Raw genomic sequence first — 15,833 nt, 5'->3', positions numbered from 1 at the left:
CTGACCAAAAGGACCAATAAGGAAAGACAATACTTTCAAATCTGGGGTTTGGGGGAGGTGCTTGTTTGTGCTCTTTGTGTCCTCTCTGGATACAGAGAGAGAGACCAAGCAAGTAAACCATCTCCTGAAAAGATACCTGAAATGATACATATAAAATTACAGAAATTGTAAGTAAAGGCAAGGAAACATGTTAGATTATCTTTTGTTTTAGCTTGTGAATTTTTCCTATGCTAAGAGGGAGTTTTATTCCTGGTTTTTGTAACTTTGAAGCTGAGCCTAGAAGGGAATCTTCTCTGTTTTAAATCTTCTTATTTACCCTGTAAAGTTATCTTCCATCCTGATTTTGCAGGTGTGATTCTTTTTTTTTTTTAATAAAATTATTCTGTTAAGAGCCTGATTGATTTTTCAGTGTCCTAAAAACCCCAGGGGGTTGATCTGTGCTCACTTTTTAACCAATTGGTTAGTATATTATTCTCAAGCCTCCCCAGGAAAGAGAGTGAAGCGGTTTGGGGGAATATTTTGGGGAAACAGGCACTTTTTCCTGGATTTTTGTCTAAATCATTTGGTGCTGGCAGCAATACCATCCAAGGACAAGGAAAGGATTTGTGCCTTGGGGAAGTTTTAACCTAAGCTGGTTGAAATAAGCTTAGGGGGTCTTTCATGCGGGTCCCCACATCTGTACCCCAGAGTTCAGAGTGGGGAGGAAACCCTGACAATCTCTAAGAACTATTTGATGCGGTTACTAAATATTTTGTTTATCTTATATTGAGTGTGTCTGTTTTATTATGTATAAAGACTATATAGAGTATGTTATGTGTTTCCTAACACTGTATGTTTTGAATGTGATGAAGCGGGCATCTCTCATAAGCCTGCAAAATGTACAGTAACTTCAATGTAAACGATGGTAGAAATCAGTGCAGCTCCACTCTTTGTTACCCAACCTGTATCACATTCTCTAGCCAGAGGTGCACGGAAAATTTTTCAGCCTACTTGAAACTGGAATGATTGATTGATTAATTTTTTTTTAATAAATCAATTTCACAAAAAGCTGAAACTTCCATTTTGGCAAATTAAAAGCATTTTCCATGCCTAGAAGGCAAGAAGAAAACTAAAATGAAAAGTGTAGAAAAATAGTAAATTAGTATGCATAAAATAGACTCCAAATATAGAAAGAATATATGAGCCATTGTGTGACACAGCCTAGATAAGTGTTGCTGGTGGCTAGATTAATACCAGCAATATTGTATAAAGGTCAAATATCAAGTATATACAGTAGGTGGACTTTAGCAAGAAGATTAAACTGCAGGGACCTTATTGCTAATCAACAAATAAACAATAAATAAATTAAGTGTGTGTGCATTTATACAATCACATGTAAATATATGTATTTATAAGATAGACATGTTTCCACTTGACTATTATAGGCTGGGATGGTAGCACTGCTTATTATTAAAGTTGCCCATCACTTTCTATTGCAAGGTCCAGTTTTCATTTGCTTATAATTTTGTCAAATGTTATCTGTTTGGGCTGAAATTTTACATGCTGGTTGTTTGCCAGCTGGCAAAGGAGATAACTGGGTGCCAAGGGATAGGGTGCAGGTGAGATATAAGAGACTGGGATAGGAAGCTGAGAAACAATTGGAAACAAGTGTGGCAGGGGAGAGGAGATACAGGTCTGATGAGGGGCCAGGTTGTGTGTGTTGTGGGAGAACTGGGACTAGCAGAGCATGGAGACTGAGACTGGAATGAGAGGTCACAGGAGTGAGTCTGGGACTGTGGGAGGAGGATGAGACTAGAATGAGGAGCCAGAGGTAGAGATTAGACATAAGTGGAATAGGGACAGTTTGGAGGGGGAAAGGGCAGAAGAGTACAATCAATGAGCGGAAGGGGCAAGAGTGACCCTCCAGACCCTAGAATGGAACTCATGATTCCTGATTCTCATAATTCCTCTGCTGTCAGCAAACCTCTGAAGTCCAGTAGCAAAATGTCCCATCCCCTTTTAGTGCTGGTCCTCATAGAGGATGATAATCTACTACTATCAGTTACTCTATTATGCTTATAAGAAGCACATGGCATCTTTTAAAATGGGATAAGGCAATACGCCATGTTTATTGAGAGTACAATTTAAGCATTAAAATCAATGTATGCTTTCACACACACACACACACACACACACACACACACACACACACACACACGGTCTGCAGCTGGATCTTATAGTTACCAGTCCTTAGTGTTGCTCGGTCAGTTCCAGTGGCCAGCTGAAACTGCACATGAGGGAGGGGAGCCAGGCCTCTGTTGAATGCGTTTGAAACTCCGAAGTTGATGCAGAATGAACCCAAAGTCCCATGGCAATACACCTTTCTTTTATAGTAATAAATTCCCATAGAAGTCTATGGACCTTGCTGTGTCACACCGGAGCTGTTAATCATGAGGTAGTGAAGGTTGCTCCCAGTCAGCATTATTTGGGTTGATACTGGGAGTATCCGCAGCTGTTGTTTATCTCATCCCTCTGATGCCACTCTTTATCTTGTCTTTGGGGTGTATGCCTTTGCTTTAGGGTCGTCAAGCTGCCATCTGAGTGATTCTGATAATAAAGTTGGTGCCTCTCAACTCTTCCACTTCCTTCTTGACCATCCGGCCCAGTTGTCTTTTCTCAGTTAATTATCATACATTCTTCACTCACTACCAAACAGTAAATAAGGCAATAATTGCAGTCATAAAACTTCTATTCTTCTAAGAACAGTCATTAACACAACCAGAAGAATAAACTCAAAACAATTTCTTCTTACTAATTCAAGGCTACAATTTCTTCTTACTAATTCAAAGCTAGCAAAATGGGGTATAAAGCAAAATAAGCAAAATGGAATACAATTTACCATTAGGCTTTTTGCCTACAACTCCGTTAGCTAAAGTGGCAGAGGTCTGTGTGACATATCTAAAAGTTTCAATCCTGATGATGATGATGAGCCGCCATAAAGGTGTCAATCTGATGCCAGACAATGGCATTTCTATGTTTCAGTTTGCTTTAAAAAAATACTTAGGAAATTACACACAAAAGGCACATTAAAAAGAACATTATTAAGATTGCAAGTCAAGCATTCAAAAGTTAGGAAACAGAATTAAGGTTGCCTGTGCAACCTTATGTCGTCCCTCTTGTGTATATGAATTATAATATAGGCTTCAATCATATGGTCACATACTATTTTTTTCCATAGCTACCCTGCCTTATTCAGTGAACAGGATGGGCGATGCTCTGGATTTGAATCAGGGTTTGCATAGTGAAGAAGGCTATTGTCTGCAGGATTCCTACCTCATTTGTTGCAAAAGTTGCCAGGTGTATACTGAATGAGGCAGGGGACTGCAGGAAGAGAAAGGATGGTCTCATGGTCAAGGCAGTTGAATGCGGCCCTGAAGATTTGGATTCTATCCCTGCCTCTGCCACAGAGTTCCTGTGTGATTCTGAGCAAGTCACTTAAACCAAACATTTCAGAAATGATCACTAATCAAGTGTGTTCCTCATTTTCTGGGTGCCTGATTTAAGCATCTGATTTGCAGAAGTGCTACGCACTCAGTGCTGCAACTGAAAACACGGCAAGCTGTGCTTGAATGTAAAGTGCTATATAATGATAAGTATTCTGAAGAATCAGGTACTAGGTGTCTCAAATAGGATGGATACTTTTGACCTTACTCTATCTATGCCTTCGTTACTCGTTTGTAAAATAGGGATAATATCTTCCCCTCTTCTCACAGGGTGATGTGAAAATAAATTCATTATTGTTTGTAAAGCACTCAAACTCTCTAGTGATGACCACCTAGAAAAGACCATGAGGAAATTGATAATTCTGTCTTCAGAGCAGGGTTTGATAGCATGCAGTAAATAAATCCTGGGCCACATACTGAACAAGAAGGAGAAAACAAAACATTGATTACTTGCTGATTAGTGAGCACCATCCATCCTATGCACTGAATAAGGAAGGGGTCCTGTGGAAAAAATAGTCTTTAATTACATGATCAAATACTGTGTCATAGTGCATATACACAAGGGGCTGCATTAAGGATGCACAGGTAACATTAATTTTGGCATTTCCTAACTTTTGTGTGCCTTACTCTGAAATCTCTAGAGCTGGTTGGAAAACAGAATTTCTGATCTGTGGGTGATGCCGACATTTCAATATTTATTTTCATTCTGAATAGGAACAAAAAGGCAAAATTTCTCCTGGAATGGAAAAGCTGAAAACAATTAATTCAGAACCATTCAAATATTTGGTTTCAATAATTTTGAATCATCATATAATATAAATATCCAATACCATACATATGTAATACTATATATAATATTAAAATTCGTATTTTAGTATAATATAGACGTCAAAATGAAAGGAATTAAAGGACTTTTGAAACTGAATGAAACAAACTCTTTTGATGTTATTGAAATGAAACAAGAAAATCAAAATGATATTTCCACTTTTCCCAATATAATTTCATGAAAACATTTTGATTTTAACTAAACTGCATTTTCTGACAGAAAACTGTTCTGCTGAAAAACTTTCAACCAGCTCTACTTAATAATGTTCTTTTAATGTTGTTTTTTTATGTTTGATATAGATAGTTCAAATTGCCAATAAAAGGTCTCTTCCCTTTCCCTGGGGCTATACTCACCCAAACACTCTTTCTCCCTTAAAGGACATACCTTTTTGATTTTTCCTTTCTGACAAATGACTAGAATAAAACATAAGAACATGAAATATAAAGTAATCTTAACACTGTACCTCTTTCTGTTTCCCTCTGCTCTATTTTTTATTCATTTCAACCCACATAGGATGAAGAAACTTTTATACATATTATATATATATATATATATTAGGGCTATCAAGCAATTAAAAAAATAATCACAATTAATCGCACTGTTTAACGATAATAAAATACCATTTATTTAAATATTTTACACATTTTCTATATTTTCAAATATACTAATTTCAATTACAACACAGAATACAAAGTGTACAGTTATCATTTTATATTTATTTTTATTACAAATATTTGAACTGTAAAAAACAAAAGAAATGGTATTTTTCAATTCCCCCATTACAAGTACTGTAGTGCAATCTCTTTATCATTAAAGTTGAATTTACAAATGTAGAATTATGTACAAAAATAACTGCATTCAAAACCAAATCAATGTAAAATGGTAGAGCCTACAAGTCCACTCAGTCCTACTTCTAGTTCAGCCAACGTCTCAGACAAACAAGTGTGTTCACATTTGCAGGAGATAATGCTGCCTACTTCTTGTTTACAATGTCACCTGAAAGTCAAAATAAGTGTTTGCATGGCACTGTTGTAGCCAGCATCGCAAGATATTTACATGCCAGATGTGCTAAAGATTCATATATCCCTTCATGCTTCAACCACCATTCCAGAGGACATGCGTCCATGCTGATGACAGGTTCTGCTTGATAGCAATCCAAAGCAGTATGGACCAGTGCCTGTTCATTTTCATCATCTGAGTCAGATACCACCAGCAGACAGTTGATTTTCTCTTTTGGTGGTTCAGATTCTGTAGTTTCTGCATCAAAGTGTTGCTCTTGTAAGATTTCTGAAAGCATGCTTCTCACCTAGTGCCTGTCAGATTTTGGAAGGCACTTCAGATTCTTAAACCTTGGGTTGAGTGCTGTATCTTTAGAAATCTCACACTGGTAACTTCTTTGCATTTTGTCAAATCTGCAGTGAAAGTATTCTTAGAACAACATGTCCTGGGTCATCATCCGAGACTGCTATAACATGAAATATATGGCAGAATGTGGGTAAAACAGAGCAGGAGACATACAATTCTCCCCAAAGGAATTCAGTCACAAATTTAATTAACACATTATTTTTTTAACAAGCTCATCAGCATTGAAGCATGTCCTCTGGAATGGTGGCCAAAGCATTGTCATCTTTCTTCCCCTTAATACTCTATTTTCTCACATCACATAATGTAAGAAAAGATCTTGATGGTAGACACCCAATTCTCACCTCGGTCACTAATACATACCACCTCAGAGGGGATCTGGCTTTGCATTCCACTTCTCTTGATCTTCTCCCTGTATATAGATTCTCTAGATCAAGGTGATCAAGAGAGCACTCACATGCTGCAAACAGAAAATACTGAATTTTGTAAATAATTTCTTTATTAGTCAAATATTATAGAATTCAATGAGTTGTAATGGAATTTTGTGAATCTGATGTTCTGGAGCATGTGTCTGAAATGTTCTGTTTCACTGACTTCATTATAGTTCTGCATACCCATCAATATTATAACACAATTAATTAAATTAGGCAAAATTTTGGAGGTAAAACTGTTTTAATCAAAAAATTCCAATTTGGATTGACCGAAGCCTTTTATGAATTTGTGTTGAATTTGCCAAATTGTTTTGGTCAAAATTCACCCTCCACCTCCAACCCAAAAACGAAAATCAGAAAACATTGAAATGTTTCATTTTGCCATTTCAAAATGAGAAGTTTTAATTTTCTGATTTTACATGTCTTTTTGTTTTGAAATTTGCTTCAAAGTCATTGAAAGGAAAGTTAAAAATGAAATAAGATGTTTCATTTGGAACATTCTCAAGGTGACTCCAAATGAGTTTTTGTAAAATTGCTTTTTATATCAGTTTGCAAATAAAAAAATATATATTCATCCAGCTCTGCAACAGAACCAGTAGGCTAATTTTAGTATGGGCTGGACCAAGCCAGAATAAATAAAGTTGATACACAAGTGTACATACTTGCTATGAATGCTCCACATTTGCTAGGGTCCACAGGCTGTAGCAGCATCTATATTCCACAAAGGATGTGACTGATGGTCATTAATGCCCTTTTTGCCCCCGTCTACAAATGCCTGCGACTTTCCTCCATGGTTGGGAACAGGGAACCTTTTGTGGATTCTCTGACATGCAATGGGTGCAGTTCTCCGTGCATGAGCTTTTTGCATCCTGCACAGACGTTTGTATCCCTCTGCACAGAACCCCACCTGTTCTATTACACTTAGGTTCTCCCATGTAAAGGAGCACAAGTTTTGCTCTTAAGAGAAGAAGCCACAGCTAATAACTGTAAACTGCAAAGGCACTGCTATTAGGGAGCATGTCAACTAGCACTTATGACAAGATTGTTCTTATGATTAAGTTATTCTGGACTTCCCTGAAGAAGAGGTAACAAATACATTAAGTCAATTTACTGTGGAATATAGACTTTATACACAGAATATCACATTAAAGAGGTTAATAATTATAGACACATCCTTATTGAGAGTCAAAAGTATTAATGAGTAAAAATTCTAAAGATAGGAAGAGGTTGCAGTTATAAAAGATGCCAAGCTTCCAGTCTTGAGAATTAGATTTTTGATGGATCTGTTTTTAAAAAAACCCTGAAATGGCCCTAGAGTAAGATCCAGTGAATGAGGCTTAGCGTGTTTGTGTGCAAAGCTCCCAAAATAAACAAGTAAATTATTGTTTGTGAAATAACTCCTCAGAGATATCAGGTAGGCTAGATTGATCAATGACATGTAAATGAAATTGGGATCTTTTGTGTCTTAGGGGTCACACATTAAGAGCATCTAATGTTTGGATTAAAGCAGGGATATGTAAGATAAACCTTCCTGGGAAACTAGCTCCATGTTGTTTTTTTAAATTAAAGTTAACTATGTAAATCAGGCTTTTGAGCTGCGAGGATACCAGGAAAAGCTTCCTTCATTAAAGTAATACAGAAAAAAAAACCCAAGCATTTATAAATTTTGGTTTGAGCTGAAATCACTGGGAATTAGATCTGAAGAACTGAGACCTTGTTTGCTGATGATGTGGTTGCTATGGCCCAACTCTTTGGGGACTTTAGTTCCAAGAACCAGATTGTGCCTCTGAGATCTACACACAGACAGAATACTTCCACTCATGCTCATGAGAAAGGGGACAGCACCCATCCCCCATTTCAAGAACCAAATGTAAGGCTCTCCATGGCATTAAGATCCATGTGATGGAAGCAATTTGGAGATATGAAGGAGATGGGGAATAGATGGGAATATGTTTAGAGGGGGTTGGGTCAGGAACAGGGGTGGGGAGATACTATTCCCCATGCAGCGCATGGAAATAAATGAGAAAATCAACATTGCCATAGGCAGTACCCCACACCTTTCAGCTGTTGTTGGTGAGGTCCTGGTATCACAGGCCAATGCCACCATGATGGCTGAGAAAGCATTATTGAATTTTCAAACCTGTGCCCAGAGTATCCACACTGTACAGTAAAGGGTTGGTGTGGGGTGGGGGTAGGAATGTGAATCTGGGACCATCTACAAGTTACTGCAAAATGTTCCATGGAATGAGCTGCTGTTCCACTCCCAGTATCTAGCAGCTCTTCAGCAGAAAAGTGCCCCAGGCAATGCTGGGCCCAGGTTTGAAAACTCAGAGATGTCTTCTCAGCTGTTATGGAGGCTTTGCTGCATCTTGTACAAAATATAACAAAGACAATGGACTTGATTCTTCTCTCACACTGGTTTTACACTCTCTTGATTTACAGTAGACTGAGAAGAGAATTAGGCCCAGTTTCTCATTGCATGCTAAGGGTTTGATCCACCACCAACAAGCAACTGGTGGTGTAGTCTCACCTGTGCAGTTCTACAACTAGTGCAAGTAAGTGGAGCATAAAGCATAGCTCTGTTAACTACAGTTCATTAAAGAAATGCAGCTTTTAGTCCCTGCTTGGTAATGATTTTCCACCAACTCTGCACAGCGTATAAAAGGTACAAGGCACTGGAGGATCAAGTTCCAAGTGTGCAACTTTGTGAATTATATAAAAATAGAAATAGGAGAGAATTGGGCCTTCCAGCTGGAACCAGATCATCCCATAACCACTTTTTTTTGCAACAATAATATTGCTAGCAGCCCTGAATTTCAGTTAAAATATAGATGTTGAACTGGATAGAATTTATCAAAGTAAAAATCAAAGAACTGGAGGAAACAGAGGCAACTTAGGCTTTCTGCACTATTATTTCCTCTTTACTGTTTCACACAAGTATTGTTGCTTTAAAATTTACAGAGAGCTAAAAGTGCCTTCCTAAGTGTTAGTAATTAAGTCATTTTGAATGCAGCTAAGGTTTAAGCTGAGGCTAAGGCTAGACAAGACCATTCAAGAAAGAATTTATGAAAAAGGATGATGTTCCCATACATCATCCTGCTAAGCTGTTCACACTGGGTTAGAAATAGTTCTTCTTTCTCTAAATGGATGTATCTTCACTCCTTTGACTCTATTTGATGGCACATTGTTGCCCACAACAAAGCTGTACAAGCAGTTTGACATCAACACCAGAAACACATAGAAATGCCTCATGCAACATATTAGACTGTCCTCCACTGTTTCTTCCTTTTCTAAGCATTTGAGGGGCCGGGGGAGGAAGAAGGGAATAATCCCCGTTTACATGATTTAAAAGTAGTTATTTTACCTTGCTTGTGTTTCCACCCCAGGGAATTCCATGCACATAAGCACGCTCCCTCATACAGAGCATACCTGTCTTGTGCCATGAAGGAAGGTGTGTGTGGGTGTGTGCTGCATACTCAGCATTATCATCCAAGAGGGAGAAGTTAGAGATTGAGAAGGCTGGAAGTGGAGATGGAGCAAGATTTGGAGGGGGCTGCGGCATTTCCTCCATTTCCAGGAAAAGGCCATATATCTTCAAAGTGTTTTACTTTTTCTGCACCACCCTACCCCCTCTTTTTAAAGGGTGGGTCATCCATGGCTTAATTTGAGCTGCACTGCCAGGGAAGATGCCAGATGTCACAGAAAGCCCTCCTCTCCTGGGATCTGTGGGGCATGAGAGCAGACTCATGACTCTCCCAAGTCACGATTTGCAGAGAGATGCATGAGAGGATTTTTTCAAAAGTTTCTTTTCCCATTACTCTCTTCCCATGATTTTTCTAGTGGAAGGGGCAATGGAGATAGTGGTTAGTTTGTCTTAAGTTGTTCAAAAGACAACAAGCAGAAATGTATCAATTAAAAAGTGTTATTCTGAGGTTTGCACAGCTTGAAGACATCCAAATAGGCTATGCTCGTTATTCTGTGTTTGTGAAAATTGTTTCAGGCACAGTCAGTGACTCAATTCACACCATCAGTATGCTGGATGTAAGATGCTTCAGTGGGGGTTCAAGCCAGTGGTGTCCTGTAATTTTAAGAGGAATCCCTAGATATCTGAACCAAGCCCTTTTTCCTGCTGACAGCACCTGTCAGGAGGGTTACATACTGACAGGTGGGGTCAGGGAGTTACAATTTTGTTTCTGTGAATAGCTGAGTTATTCATTATTCCCCACCATCTCCCAATAAACTGCAACCAGTTTTCTTTCTGAGTTTCATTCATTGACGCACAGTCTAAAATGAGGAAGACTATACAGTGTTCCTATCCTGAGCAACATCTTTCATTTCTGAAGATCTAGATGAATCTCAAACAAACCTGGGCGGAACTTTTTCAGAGAATAATAAATTCATGGAATCATGCATTTTTCAGGGCATCAAAACTATTCACAAATGTAGGTCACCTTCAGCATATAGTTTCAGTTGAAAACAAAGCCCCCTGAAAACAAAAAAATCAGAAATGTCAAAATGGTTTGTTTTGACAATGTCATTTTAAATCTACATTTAATCTTGAACTGTAATTATCATTAAAATGCCATTTCAATTCACATTTGAGACACTTCATTTGACCCAATGATTAGTTAGTAAATTAATTTATTATTGTGAGAAACATTGAAAAAAAATCAGTTTTGACTAGAAACAAACCAACATTTTTCAGATGTTTTTGATCCAGCCAAAAAATAATAACAAATCAACTATTAGCTCAGCTTTAGAGCATGTCTACACAGGCAAAGTTACAGTGCCAGCAGTTACAGCGCTGCTCAGAGAGCACAGAAGGAAAATGCTGTTGTGTGTTCACACTGACAGCTGCCTGTGCAATAGCATGTTCACACTTGCGGCACTTGCAGCACTATTTGGAGTGGTGCACTCTGGGCAGCTACCTCACAGTGCACCTCTTTCTCTTTTGCTGCTAAGACTTGTGGGAATGCGGAGGGGTTCGCGGGGCATCCTGGGTCCAGTCCCAATGCCCCGTGATGCATTGCTTCACATCCCAGCAATCCCTGTGCTTCCGTCTGCAATTGGTGCCATCTTTCAGCAGTTTGTGTACTGTGTGCCCTGCCTCTTTCAGGCTGCAGGAATGGATCCTGAACTGCTGACCAGTATGCTGCTCACTCTTACCAACACGTCATGAGTGGCAGTGGAGTTATTCCTCAAACTACAAAGGCAAGAGGAGTACATCAGTGCTCTCGCCATCCGTAGTAGCTACAACACGAGATTGCTTGTAGCATTCACAGAGGTGCTGACCACAGTGGAACGCCACTTTTGGGCTAGGGAAACAAGCACTGAATGGTGGGATCACATCATCATCCATGTCTGGGATGACAAGCAGTGGCTGCAGAACTTTCGGATGAGGAAGGCCACATTCATGGGATAGCATGATGAGCTCGCCCCGGCCCTGCAGCGCAAGGACATGAGAATGAGAACTGCCCTGTCACCGGAGAAGCGCATGGTAATTGCACTGTGGAAGCTGGCTACTACAGAATGCTACCGATTGGTTGCTAACCAGTTTGGAGTGGGAAAGTCGACCATTGGAGGAGTCATGTTGATAGAAGTGTGCAGGGCTCTTAATCGCATCCTGCTCTGAAAGACCGTGACTCTGCGCAACATGCGTGACATTGTGGATGACTTTGCACAAATGGGCTTCCCTAACTGCGGAGGGGTGAAAGATGGCACGCACATTCCAATTCTGGCACCAGACCATCTAGCCACCAAGTACATTAATCGCAAGGGGTATTTCTCAATTGTTCTCCAGGTGTCTGTGAATCACTGTGGGCGTTTCAAGGACATTAACACAGGTGGGTCCAGAAAGGTGCATGACGCACACATCTTTCAGAACACTGGCCTTCAAGAAGCTGCAAGCAGGGACCTTCTTCCTGGACCAGAAGATCACCTTAGGGGAAGTCAAAATGCCCATTGTGATCCTGGAAGACCCTGCCTACCCTTTAATGCCATGGCTTATGAAGCCGTACATGGGGCAACTTGACAGCAGCAAGGATTGGTTCGACAACTGGCTGAGCAAGTGCAGAATGACTGTTGAGTGTGCATTTGGCTATTTGAAAGCCCACTAGTGATGCCTGTGTGGGAAGCTGGACATGGCTGATGACAATATTCCCATGCTTATACCCACACGCTGTACGCTCTATAATATTTGTGAAGGGAAGGTTGAAAGCTTCACTCAGGGCTGGCCCAGAGAGGCTCAGCATCTGGAGGCTGAGTTTGAACAGCCAGATACTGGGACTATTAGAGGGGCACAGCACAGGGCCATAAGGATCAGGGATGCCTTGAGGTAACAATTTGAAGCTGAAAGCCAATAATATTTGTTGCTATGCTTGGGATTGCAGTGCTTGTAATGCTAGGAGGTGACTGATGCACATGATGCAAGAAGGGGTCTTAACATAATTGAATGTTGTTTTACAGTGATCTTTTTGCTTTCACTTAATAGAATTAAGTTTGCTTTCATACAAACACAATTCTTTTATTAAAAGACAATAATCGGAGGAGAGAGTCAAAGGAAAAAGCGGGGCGGGGGGAAGGGAAGGTCTACACAGAAGGAGGGGTCCTAGGATGGCTACAGATTTTGTATGTCCAGGGATCATACTCAACCTTCTTCTTTGGAGTACAATGCAGCAGGTGCTGTACTTCAGCAGGGCCAAATTGCAGAGGGATGGATGTTGAGTGCATCTCTGGGAAGTTTTAATGCAACATTTTACAGAAGCAGTATTGCTTGCAACACAGACAACGCTGATTCAGTGCTTTAAAACACAGCCAGTACTCACACACCTGTCACTAAACTGGCTGACGCCAGGCAAGCACATGAGCCACAAAATGGTGAGTAGCCACAGGGGCAGGTAAGTATCAGAGGGGTAGCCGTGTTAGTCTGGATCTGTAAAAAGCGACAAAGAGTCCTGTGGCACCTTATATATTAACAGACATATTGGAGCATAAGCTTTTGTGGGTGAATACCCACTTCATCAGACGCAGGTAAATCACTCTTCCCCGACCCTGCTGTACACTGGGCATGTGGCTCTTTGGGAGAGCCAGCACTGGGGGTGGGAGGAGGGCTGATAACTGATAATCATTCCTGTCCTCACATTTTTCACAGGATGTGATCATTATGGAAGATATCTCGCTGCTGAGGATGAGCAAGGAATCAAGGAAGGGTCTTCTTCCTTCTCCTGGCTCGGGCCACTCTCGACTGACATGCGAGCCACCGAAGTATCCACAGGGGCCTTCGCAGTGGAGGTGGGGTCACCACTGAGTATCGCATCCAGCTCTTTGTAGAACTGGCAGCTCATGGGCACAGCCCTGGAGCAGCGGTTTGCTTCCCGTGCCCTGTGGTAGGCGTTCAGCAGCTCCTTCACTTTTACCCTACACACATATGACCCTTTGGGCTCAAATAGAGACTCAAGGGCCTCCTCTATAGGAACTTCTAGGGGTTACAAAGACAGGCACTCAAAAGGCTGTTGGGCTTTGTAACTGATGTAACAGCCTCTCCCATAATGCTACATCTTCCAGGGCTGCAAAATGCCCTAGCAGATCATCCAAGCAGACACATTTCAATAGATCACAAGTGGACAAAAAAAGATTCCGTTATCCAGACATCTTTTGAAAATGGGATCAACCATCCACTGACCTTTTTGCTATGGACAGGAAGAACAAATACCTCAGAGTCTTCTGGAGGATTGCTGTTGGAAATATTCCTCATTATGCATATTCCAGGGATGATGTATGTTTATCTTTTCTCAGTCTTTTGATTCTAAGGGTACTAAGAAAGATCTGACAGGATTTGGCCGCAATCATGATAGCTGGCTAAAACATGTTTGGTAACCAGCCCTGATGAGCTTGTTAACTCATCCTCCAAAGCCATTACCTCTTCTTTCTGACTTAATCTCACAAGGCAACAGAAATATCCTGCATCTACAACCTTGCACCTTATAACTTGGATACTGGCTGGCTGAATGATATGGAAAGATCCTGCTTTATTCACATCCAGAACGTTTTGGTTGAAAGCAAAAAAAAAAAGATTCAACCATATTAATATATACAGCCAAGTGAAAAAGATTCATTATTTGGGTTCAGCAATGCCATTTATCTCCTATTCTAATGAATATTCTAGCTATCCTGGACTACTTGATGACTTTAACGACCTCAGGACAGCCTGTTAGTTCTAGTATAGCTCACCTGGAAACCATCATCCCCCTATCTAGGGCTACACAGTTTTTTTCCCACCCTAGAGTGGCTAGGTTCCTAAAGGATTTCACATATGTTTTCCTTCCATTCAGGTAGCTTCCTCCTCCCTGGGACCTCAATGTAGTCCTACTGGGTTTGAGCGCTTGGCAACTTGCTTCCCTACTGCACTTGTCCATGACATTTTAATAGCAATTCATCAACCAAAAGAACTGGGAAAATACAGGCATTTATAGTACCTATATAATATAAAGATAAGATTATCTTCATATTAAATTCTTGCCTAATTTAGTTTTGGATTTTCACTTGAACCAAATGATCCATTTGCTGGTTTTCATCCCTAAATCATATTCTAATCAGAGGGAGGTGAGGCTACTCTAGATATCCATAGGTCCTTGTTATTTTATCTACATAGAACCAAGTCATTTAAAGTCTCTCTTGGCCTTTTAGTAGAATTTTGAAGGGCCAGGGTCTCTAACTGGGTGTATTTTGATATAAAGCTATTATGAGATAGCCAATTTAAATTCCCCAACTCAAATTAGGTGTCATTCCACTGCAGTTCAGACAGATTATGTGGGGTTTGAGAAGCATATTTATCTCATAGATATGCAAAACAGCTACATGGGGTTCAGTACATGCCTTCTAAGAGGTATTCCTCCCTTTGGAAGCAAAAAAGCTGTGCAATCTTTATTTAAGTAGACTCCAAGCACCATCTGCTCTAATCAGAGCACCACTTGTGCATCACTAAGCATGAAATATTTGTTGTATAGCACTCAAAGAAGAAAATATAGTTACCTTATAGTAACTGTGCTTCTTTGAAATGTGTTGTTCATACGTATTCCATAACACACACTCCTGCCCTGCTACTGCACTCTTATAACTTCTGGAGTCTGAATTAAAGAAGGATTTGAATGGTGGTTGGCCTGGCTCTGCCCTTGGTCTGGGGCATGAGGACACTCAAAGTGCATGTGTGGCCCCACTGACATCATTGGCCAAAATATTCTGATCTTGAGCATCTGAGGCACATGCACATCGCCAGTAGAGTAGAATATATATGGACAACTCATCTCAAAGAACCACAGTTAGTGTAAGGTAAGTAACCATTTCTTTCCAGTTCTTCTGGTTCTGAACACAGCCATGATGAGTGTAAACTAATGCATGTTTGTCTTATTGAATTGGTAGACAGACAGGCAGACCTGACTTCAGAGGAGTTACACAGGCCCAGTTACTTTCCCAATTGCACAGTGACTCTTAGATCACAACCAAATTCTCTAAGTAGAATTTTTCTTAGTTAAAATCGAATTTGCCCAGGATCTTTACAGTGCAGCCCCTGCCTACAACTAGTCTCTCATCTCACATCACTCGTTCATTAGCAATCTATGCTCTGCCTACATGGCATGCCTTTGTGCTCTCTTAGTTTTCTTTTCCTACAAACAATCACCTTCCTAGTTCAGTACCCTATGCTTGGAACAGCTTTCTGTTCCTGTGTATTATTCG

The sequence above is a fragment of the Mauremys reevesii genome, linkage group 1 (genome assembly GCF_016161935.1).
Source record: "Mauremys reevesii isolate NIE-2019 linkage group 1, ASM1616193v1, whole genome shotgun sequence".
Lineage (NCBI taxonomy): Eukaryota > Metazoa > Chordata > Testudines > Geoemydidae > Mauremys > Mauremys reevesii.
Note: the sequence above shows the minus strand (reverse complement) of the source record.